Below are 10,099 nucleotides of genomic sequence, written 5' to 3'. Positions count from 1 at the left end.
AGGACTTAATGATGAAGACACAGATTCAATCATGCTCTTCTGAAGTGAAATTGATACAACTACATAACCCAAAGAAATTGCTTTTAGGAGTTCCAAAAGTATATGGCTATAGAGTGACTAATTGTTAAAGCTGAGAGTTTTGGGGGGCATGCATCTGGAGAGCCTTCGCTTGTCGTGAGTCTGGGGAGATTTCCTGTTCTGCTCTTTGCACCAATCTCTGACCATTTCACACTGCCGAGACCTACAGAGCTTCTTTGAAGGCAGTTCCTTTTCCTGGCTTCACATGGAGTTACTTAGACATCTGGTAGGAGTAGGTGTCAAACCGCAAATAAAACTTTTCTTGACTCATGGGGAGAAAGGTAGTGATTTCCACTTGACCTCACCAAGTAAAAATACAAATGCTACTGTTCCTCTGTCAGTCTTCATTCCGCAGAAGGCACTTATCCCTTTAAGTGTGTTACCTATTCTTCTTGCTCATTGTTGAACTCCGCAAATTTAACATAAGCTTTTTAGTGTCAGGTTTTAATTTTAGATTAATAATAAGTAAGGGTCCATGCCTTCATAATTTACCCAATAGAGGATCTAACACAGGAACACTAACAGAAGAATGCTTGAGGATGCTTTTGAAACTGATGAATATTAACTCTTAATTTTATTTTCTTTCTCATGGCAAACACCAACAACTCTTCCATCTAACATGCTTAATTCTTTTTAACTATTACATTTCACTTTTTTTCCTGACAAAAGAAATGTGCGTTTGTTGGCTAGGTAGTTGGAGTAGAAGTAATTTGAAATTGTCGCTAAATCTAAAATAAATTCATGAATAGGGAGCTGTAAACCTCCCTGTTTGAATAGAAATTTTTATTTTTGTCTATTCATTTAACTCCTCAGGCTTACGTGGAAGGGTCTAACTTTCTCTATCAGTTTCCCCACAGCACGAGCCATTTTCAACCAAACAAAGAGTCTGTGAGTTCACACAGAAGTTTCCCTATCTTTAGACATCCAGTAATGTCCCTTCCAATACTTCATCACAAATTAAGTAGAGTCTCCTTCCTTGTTGGCTGATGTGCATATTGAATTAGGAAACAATCCTTTACTAGATGCTAACACACACCAGCCTCCTCATCTTAATGCAATCCAGTCAGTGCTGAGATAATTAACAACACTCATTGCTCCAACTGAGTTCTTTGCATTTTCTGCCATGCAAATATGTTTATATTTAGCCATTTCTTATTGGTTTACTCATTTGCACATGCATTAATCCACCAAACAATTGTAAAGTGCTTCCTCTAGTCATAAAATGGACTTAAGTCATCAGGAATTAATAAAGGAAAAAATAAGAAAAAAATGAAACTAGAAAATCAGGAGAAACTCATAGTAGTGTAGGAGAGGGATAGTACTCATTTATTTTAAAGGCAGAATTAAGCAAACATCACATAATTTTATTTAAGTAGCATGCATCAGTACTGTAGGAACAAAAAGTAAGAAAAATGTTTCTTATGAGATATGTGTGACAAAAGAGTAGTCCCTTGGAGAATTTGGGATTAGTTCAGCAAAGTAGTAGTGATGGAAAAAAAGCAAAGATGTGTGTGAGGGAATCCTGTGAGCAAAAAAGAAAATTGATTGAACCAAGTATAATATCAATGGTAGTAAAGGAATTGCTCAAGTAGACATTTGGACAATAACTCCTTCTTTATGAAGTAAGTTGCATTTTCACAATGGCTGAAGGCCTATCTTCTTAAAAATTTCAGCACCAAATACATGACTATGTCTCTTTTCTTGAGAACAGTGTCTTATCTAAAGAGTCATAAGATCATTTCCCTGATCTAAAAGCCTTATTTTGTTTTTCAAAGAAAGCTTTACTCAAAGTTTGGTTTATGACACGAATAGCAGCATCTTCCTCTTCGGAATCTGAATGTATTTCCTATTTCCATATGCATGAATGTAGGAGAAATGAGGTAATTTCTGCTGTTACAAATCATGTTTTGTGGATAATTCTAGTTAAACCTCTTAATGAGTATCTTTATTTTGTGATGGCCATGAAGTAGGGCAACAATGCCCACTAACACTAAATTATATACCTACTGTTTGCATAGTTCAGAAGGAAGTAAATTATAACATTATCCCTTGCTTAAGCAAACTTGTCCATATAGCACATGCGTATGACCATTAAATAATTAAATATGTTGCCAAACCAATTTATTGTTGACCATCAGATGAGTATTATAGGAAGTCAGGACTGAGCTTGGAAGAGGTCATGTCATCAAGACTGAAAACAGAGAAGACAAAATCTGGTCAAAAACAGAAGTAAGAAATATCTGTCGTTGAGAAACAGAAGATACTTCTTGAAGAGGCGCTGGATCAGAGTTGAAGAACCACAAGAAAACAGGTCGCCTAACTTTTCAGGCCTCCATTGCCTACACCAGAATTGTGATATCTCTGTAGCTTGTTTTATAAAGATTTTGTGAAGTGAAATAATTAAGAATATGGCCTCTATTTGGTGCCCTGCAATGCAAAGTTCAAACCTACTTTAGAGGACAGTAAAAAATAACCAAATCATGAATGAAAACGAAGAAGATTCATTTTGAATTTAAGAGTATTGTTTTCCTTCTTTGTAACAGTTGAATTTGGTATATTCATAGAAACAAACTGTAAAAATTTCTTAGAGTCTGAAAGACACAATTTGAACAGAAATATTATAGAGGAACAGCCTTATTTGGTGACTCACCCTTCACCTGCCACCCTCACCTCCTCAATGTTCACCTGTGCTGTGATCACCACGTGGAAGAGCCACCATATTCAGATGTAGATGGAGGGAGCTTCAGGCCCTTGAGGATGCCCCACTCTGCCCTTCGATGACCTCCCTGAAGTTCAGGAGTTGGCTGTTTAATTAGGACACAACTTTGAGCCACTCTAAGCCCCCTCTTTTTTATTTTCCTTCTTTCTCTATTCTATTTCTTCATAATCAGTAGTGGAGAAAAATGGGTTCCACCATTACCACCCGGTAGTAGCATTAATTACTCTTTTCTGAACAAAATAATAATGTAGTACTAGATAAGCAATAACATGTGGCCTGCATAGTGTGAAGGAAAGAGAGTGTGATCCCAAGTCAGAGATTTGAGGATAGCTCCTTGTCCCTCTCTCTGCCATGCGGACCTGCTGTGTATTGATATTGCCCCAGATATTTTATCTGTCTCTTCATCACTGAAGTTTCATCCACAAGAAGTTACTTTATCAGTGAACTTAAATTTCAACCTCTAAACATGTTACAGAATCAAATTAAACTACAGATAATTTTGTTCTGAAAACTGAGTGTCATCTGTAATTGCAATACTGATAGGGGGAAAAAACACCCTAATTTTAAGCCTTTTGTTATGAGTCCATATCTCCCCTGTGAAATCAGAATGTCAGTCTTGCATCCTGTGAAACCAAATAAAAAAATGTATCAAGCAGTTAGACAGGATATGACACTGACTCAATAAGGCATTGGGGTGTGTAAAAAAAATCTCTGGTGAAGGAAAAAGGATGAAAGTAATATTGGTCAACATTTTCTTGTTATTAGTGTTCTTTTTAATATCTAGCATTTTATGGCACTTTATATTGGTTCAAAGTCTTAAGCTCAATAACACTTAAACAAACCCTGAATTAAGAAATCACATTCTGTATTTTAAATGTTTGGTTTTTACTTGCTTGTCTACTTCTCTTTCCTTTTCATTATTTTCCCATATTAAATTTCACCTGTGAGTGTTCTTTTAATAAGAAATTATAAAGAATATGTGTAATATATATTTAATTATAAATTATACATATATAATTTCACCTGTGAGACTTCTTTAAATAAGACATGTTTAAAACAAATTTGTATAGTTTTAGTGGCTATCTATGTGAATAGCTCAGTCTTTCTTTTTTCTATCTTTTTATGGGCTGTTGTGTCAGGCATGTTAATTTATTTCCCATTCATTATTATTTTTAAAAGGAAGAAATAATAAAAATAATCATATTTGTCAATGTATATTTCAGTAATGTTAATATGAAAGTTATTTTAATTTTCTGCTATATTATTTTCAACTTATAGCTTCTGTATTTATAAATACCTCACTTGGACTTTTCATAGTCTGTTCTAAATAGCCAAACATTTTAAGCCATACATATATGGATAAATGAAAAGAGCATTTAAAAGATCCAATCAAAACAGTTTTATTTTGTTGGAATGTTTTATGAAATCATCTATAATTATTCATGGTAAAATAATGACTACTTTCTAAATATTCCCCCCAAACAGAATTTACTGTTTTGAAAACTATGCTCTCTGAAACACTTGTATAGTAAGGGTAGGAGCATCTAATTTTTTCTTAGCTCAAAAATAAGATATAGCTGTGTATGATATTGAGTGCTTCCTGTGATGCATAGTTTTGAAAATATGTGAGAATTTAAAATACTCTAAAAACTTGTACAATTTGCATGGTCTTCGATAAATTCTATGTGATACATTTACAATGTGTTTTCTAAATCCTATAGGTGGTTTTCACAACCAATAAGCAAAACTAACATTTTGTAACACTTCCCAATTCCTACTACTGATCAAAGCATCACTTAACTTTGATGAGTATTTGTTGCAAAAGGATGTACTGCTCAAGACAGAAGAACAAGAGTGTGAAACACAGGTGACCTCTTAGGTAGGTGAGTGAATGTGTAGCACAAGTATTATTCACAGAAAACACACACACACAGACACAGTTATTTAACAGTTAAGAATTGACAGGGCCTCTTAGGAATACAGTCCAAGTTGACAAGATCGCTTACGAATACAGTCCAGCACTAACACATTTTGTATTAGGAGAATAATGAGAGTCATGTGACTAACATCCTTAGAAATACTATAAAAGAGAGAATTAATACCCTACTTTGGACATTGTTCAGGTACTTTAAAGTGCTGCCTCTTTAAGCTCATCTACAAGTAGATGGAAGAAACAAATTTTCATGCTGTTTAATGAAAAGTGGCTAGACTACACTTGGCTTTTTTTTTTTTTTTGAAGTTTAAAACATTTCTAAAAGTCCTATTCTTCTAAATACAGGGAAAAAAAATAAGATTGGAAATGTTTCATGGCACGTAAAGCTATTGTTTCAGTTTACACTTTGATTTAACTCACAAAAATTTAACTCTGAGAAATAAGTTGTGAATTTTGTACTTGAAGAAAGTCTAATGATATCCATTTTGTAACTGTACACCACAAATGTAGTAGCTGAAGAAAACTGATCAAATCTGAAATAAATGATGTTGATGTTTTATGATAATATGGAGTTTCTTTTTTTTATTAAAAAGGAAGAAATAGGCTGTAAGTGGGGTTTCAGGTATATGTGAAAAAAAAGAATTTTAAATGTAATGCATTTTTTTCAGATTCATTGGTCTCTAAAATTAGTATGCTAATAACATATTCTATGTAAGAAAAATGAAGCGTAGGAACGAGACAAAAGTTTGAAAGAACACAATTTTAAATAGTATCTTTGTTGACTTTTCCAAAAATGAATTAGTACATAAATTCAGTCCCAAGCTGTGTGTAGAATAATATTTCATAAAATTATGCAAATAATATTTTGTAACAGTAACAAATGATCAAATGCACAATAATGCACACATGCACAATAATGACCTACAGAATTTCTTAACAAATATATATGTGACTGGTATTGTAGCAATAATCAGTGCTGCTAAGAAAAAGTGATCTTGCAAGTTAAACTCTTATATAAAACTAATTTCCAAAATCTGAAACAAAATCCAAATAGCAGGCCAGCGCCGTGGCTCAATAGGCTAATCCTCCACCTTGCGGCGCCGGCACACCGGGTTCTAGTCCCAGTCGGGGCACTGGATTCTGTCCCGGTTGCCCCTCTTCCAGGCCAGCTCTCTGCTATGGCCCGGGAGTGCAGTGGAGGATAGCCCAAAGTTCTTGGGCCCTGCACCCCATGGGAGACCAGGAGAAGCACCTGGCTCCTGGCTTCAGATCAGCGCAGTGCGCTGGCCGCAGCGTGCTGGCCGTGGCAGCCATTGGAGGGTGAACCAACAGCAAAGGAAGATCTTTCTCTCTGTCTCTCTCTCTCACTGTCCACTCTGTGTGTCAATAAAAAAAAAATCCAAATAGTAGAGGTAAGAGGGAAACCTTCCCCAGTTTTGGTTTTACGTATGGATTAATTCATCCAAGGGAAGTGACGATACCCTGATTCATTTCCATAGGAAAAAGCTGAGAGAAATGCAGCGATCCCTAATTTAATACTAAATATCTTATGGTTAATAGTCCCATAGGTTGAGTAAAGCACTGTGCACAGTTACAGTTAGTAAAACGGTTCTCTCACTAGAAACTTACAAATATACTTCTTGGAAGTGAAGAATCTTCTACACAGGAAGTCATAGCCTTAAATGGTACAATAAGGAATGAGGGATGTAGTGTGATATATGAACATAAACTAGAAAATACACATCAAAATAAAATATAGGATTAATGTTTGTTGATTTGTTTGCATTATTTGCATTAATTTTATTTTCATTAATATTTACACAAATTGTTCCACAGATAAATTCAAAGACTTTGTAAGTCTTTGTAATGCTAAGCTACTCAGTCATATCTTTGCACCAATTAAGAATTGCACATTTTTCTAATTTAGGATCATTGATTTGGGGCTAGAAAAGGGAGATTATGACATCAGAGGCATGCATGGATTATCTGACCAGATGGACATTATGGAGCCATTTCAGAAAAAAAGGTATTTGTAGGAAAAGCCATTGCAGGAGAAAATATCCATTTCCACTCTCAAACAGATCTTGCAGTAGAAAAGGAATTCTTCATAACAGGTAACTGGTCTGGAAAGGGGAGGTGCATTGAATTCTATTTCTACCTCTTCTACAAAGTAACTGTGCTGGCCTGGGCAAATCACTTAGTTTCCCAAAGTTTTAGGTTTTCACATTTCAAATGAAGAGCTCAGTCAACTCTCGAAATGTCTAAAATGCTAACAACGGTTTTGAATTCTGTTCTTCTATGAAAAAGCAATTTAATGCCATTTCTATAAAAATGGCAACTGTTGGCATTTTGTATCATTTTACTTTATTTTTGGTTTGTTTCAGTTCACCTCTATAAGGACCTACCTATAGTAAGCAGTAAATGTCTGTTAGTAAGTTCTATACTTTCCCCCATTTTTCTCTCATTTATATGTCCATTCATCATTGCTTTCACATTCATCAGCAATATTAATTTTTTGTTGAAATTTTTGTGAACAAGTGAAGCTGTAACACTGTGAAAACTTGGTACTTACTTAACTTTACTTAACCTCTTCACATATCTGTATTGAATCGTTTGACCTCAGTGTCTCATAAAGTTGCACTTCAAATAGAGCAATTTTATTATTTCCAGAAAAAGAAGCATCAGAAGCTCAGGATTTTAAGGGTTAAAAAGCATGAATGAATTCTGGCCTTTTCACTACAATGCAGGCACTGTTTGATAAATAGTACTTTTTACTTACTCATATCAACAAAAATAGTTTGGGAATTATAGAGTGGAAAGTGGAAAGACCACTGGCCTAGGAGAAAATATGAATTTTTTAGTTCTGACTGTGCCCTAATGTCTCTTTAAAAATTTTATAATAAAGTAACTTCACTGTCTTCCCTAATTTTAATATGGAATGATGATTAACATATGCACTTATGATAAATCCTAATTATTTTATTAAATAGCAGTATACTTCCTAAAAACTGACTTGAAAGGGTGTCTTAGCTGAAAACAAATATATTTTTCTTATTCTTTGGGCTCTTTCATGTTCTAGGTCATTTTTTTTATTTGAAATTGAAAATCCTTAAATTTCAGTATCACTTTTACCTGAAAATATGGCGCTTCCATGTATTAGGACTGGCTACTTTCAAGATAAAACTGAAAATAATTACATATAATGGTAGTTGGGGGAAAAAAAGAGAAGACACGCATCATTTGAAGGGTAATAACTTTAAAAACCAAATTCACACTTTAGAATAAATCGATTATTATGTCTCACGGGCATATATGGGATATTTAGCATGCGGTGGTACGGAGGTCTACATCTTAGAAACATAACTTAGTGGCCCCCTGCCCCCTCACCGCCCCCACGGGAGCTGAATAGGAACTTGCTACCAGCAGCACCCAGCGCTGAACCCGGAGCAGAAGGAGCTGTCGGACATCGCTCCGGGCCGCAGTCCAGCGGCACCAAGAACACGGAGGAGACCCGGCGTTTCTACCGCCAGCTGCTGCTGACTGCGGATGACCGCGTGAACCCCTGCATCGGGGGCGTCATCCTCTTCAGGAGACCCTCTACCACGTCCCCTCCCGCACGTTATCAAGTCCAAGGGCGGTGTCGTGGGCATCCAGGTGGACAAGGGCGTGGTCCCTCTGGCAGGAACTGTCGGCGGGACCACCACCCAAGGGTTGGACGGGCTGTCTGAGCTCTCTGCCCAGTACAAGAAAGATGGAGCCGACTTCGCCAAGTGGCGTTGTGTGCTGAAGATTGGGAACTCACCCCCTCAGCCCTTGCCGTCATGGAGAATGCCCACTTCCTGGCCCGTTACGCCAGCATCTGCCAGCTGGATGGCATTGTGCCCATTGCGGAGCCCGAAATCCTCCCCAGTGGGGACCACGACCTGAAGCGCTGCCAGTACGTCCCTGAGAAGGTGCTGGCCGCTGTCTACAAGGCTCTGAGTGACCACCACAACCACCTGGAAGGCACCTTGCTGAAGCCCAATGTGGTAACCCCAGGACATGCCTGCACCCAGAAGTATTCTCAAGGGGAGATTGCCATGGCACAGCACTGTGCCCCCCCCCCCCCATCACTGGAGTTACCTTCCTGTCCCGAGGTCAGAGTGAGGAGTGAGGAGGAGGCATCCATCAACCTCAATGCCATCAACAAGTGCCCCCTGCTGACCTTCTCCTAACGCCGTGCCCTGCAGGCCTCGGCCCTGAAGGCCTGGGGTGGGAAGAAGGAGAACCTGAAGGCTGCCCAGGAGGAGTACGTGAAGCGGGCCCTGGCCAACAGCCTCACCTGCCAAGGGAAGTACACCCCGAGTGGTCAGGCAGGGGTCGTGGCCAGCAAGTCCCTCTTTATCTCTAACCACCCCTACTAAGCGGAGGTGTTCTAAGGCCGCCCCCTCCACACTCCAGGCTCCAGCGCCGGCCCCTCTACACACACACACACACACACTCGCTCTTGAAGAGGGAGCCTTCTTGGGGGTTCCAGGCTGTGTTTCCCACCACTCTTGCCTCCCTCGTGACTTTGGTGCGTGGTATTGTCTGTGTATGCTAACTCCATCACTTTTTCCAGCCCACTGCCAATAAACAGCTATTGGGGGGGGGGCATAATTTGGTAAATGTTACTTAGCAAAATGGACCCATTTCCCAGCGGTCCATTGAAAATGTTCACAGGATAGAGCAATTGGTTGAAATAGAAAACAAATATGACTATCACTTCTCTGAAAGAGACAAATGCTAAGAAATGGACCTCTTAGTCTTACTCCTGGCTACTCCAAGTTATTCACTGTATTTTTAAAAGTACTCCACGATGTCAAAATTAAACTGTGTGTCACTAGACACACTCAAAATTCCCATTTTAGCATGTTTAGCAGTTGTCATGGGTCCGTTTTAATTGGGAATTGTGTCTTTCACTTGAGTGCTCTCCCTTTATTCTAGTACTCAGCAGAAAGAAAAATAGGAGGGAAAAGGCTAGGCCATGAAAAAGGGGGGTGGTGGCTGCTTTTAGCTTTGGCAAAAATGCATAAAATGCACCCAGGAAGCAATAAAATGTAGCTCACCTTGCATTTACTTTGATAGATTATAAATATAAAACAAGAATGTTGAAAAAAATAAAAAAAGGAGGGATATGGGCAAAGTGCATGCTACAAACCAAGCAGGCTGGCGCCACACTAATGGGCCACTTGGAGGGACAACCTGTACTGGCACTCTCTGTGGCAAGCTTGTGAATCATACTCATAACTTGTTTCACTCCACTGAAACCTTCCAGGAGTGTTTGTCAAGGAAGGGGGAGGGAAGAAAAGACCTGGTAAGGCTGGGTGGCAGTCACGCACATCTTACCT

General features: G+C 38.3%; 1 pseudogene; it reads left to right on the top strand.

Moving 5' to 3' along the window:
• Window positions 1–2,835: 2,835 nt before the first annotated feature.
• LOC133773875 (fructose-bisphosphate aldolase A-like) lies at window positions 2,836–9,133 on the top strand (annotated as a pseudogene).
• The last annotated feature ends 966 nt before the right edge of the window (window positions 9,134–10,099 follow it).

The sequence above is a fragment of the Lepus europaeus genome, chromosome 14 (assembly GCF_033115175.1).
Source record: "Lepus europaeus isolate LE1 chromosome 14, mLepTim1.pri, whole genome shotgun sequence".
Classification (NCBI taxonomy): Eukaryota; Metazoa; Chordata; class Mammalia; order Lagomorpha; family Leporidae; genus Lepus; species Lepus europaeus.
This window is presented reverse-complemented; position numbering and strand designations above follow the sequence as displayed.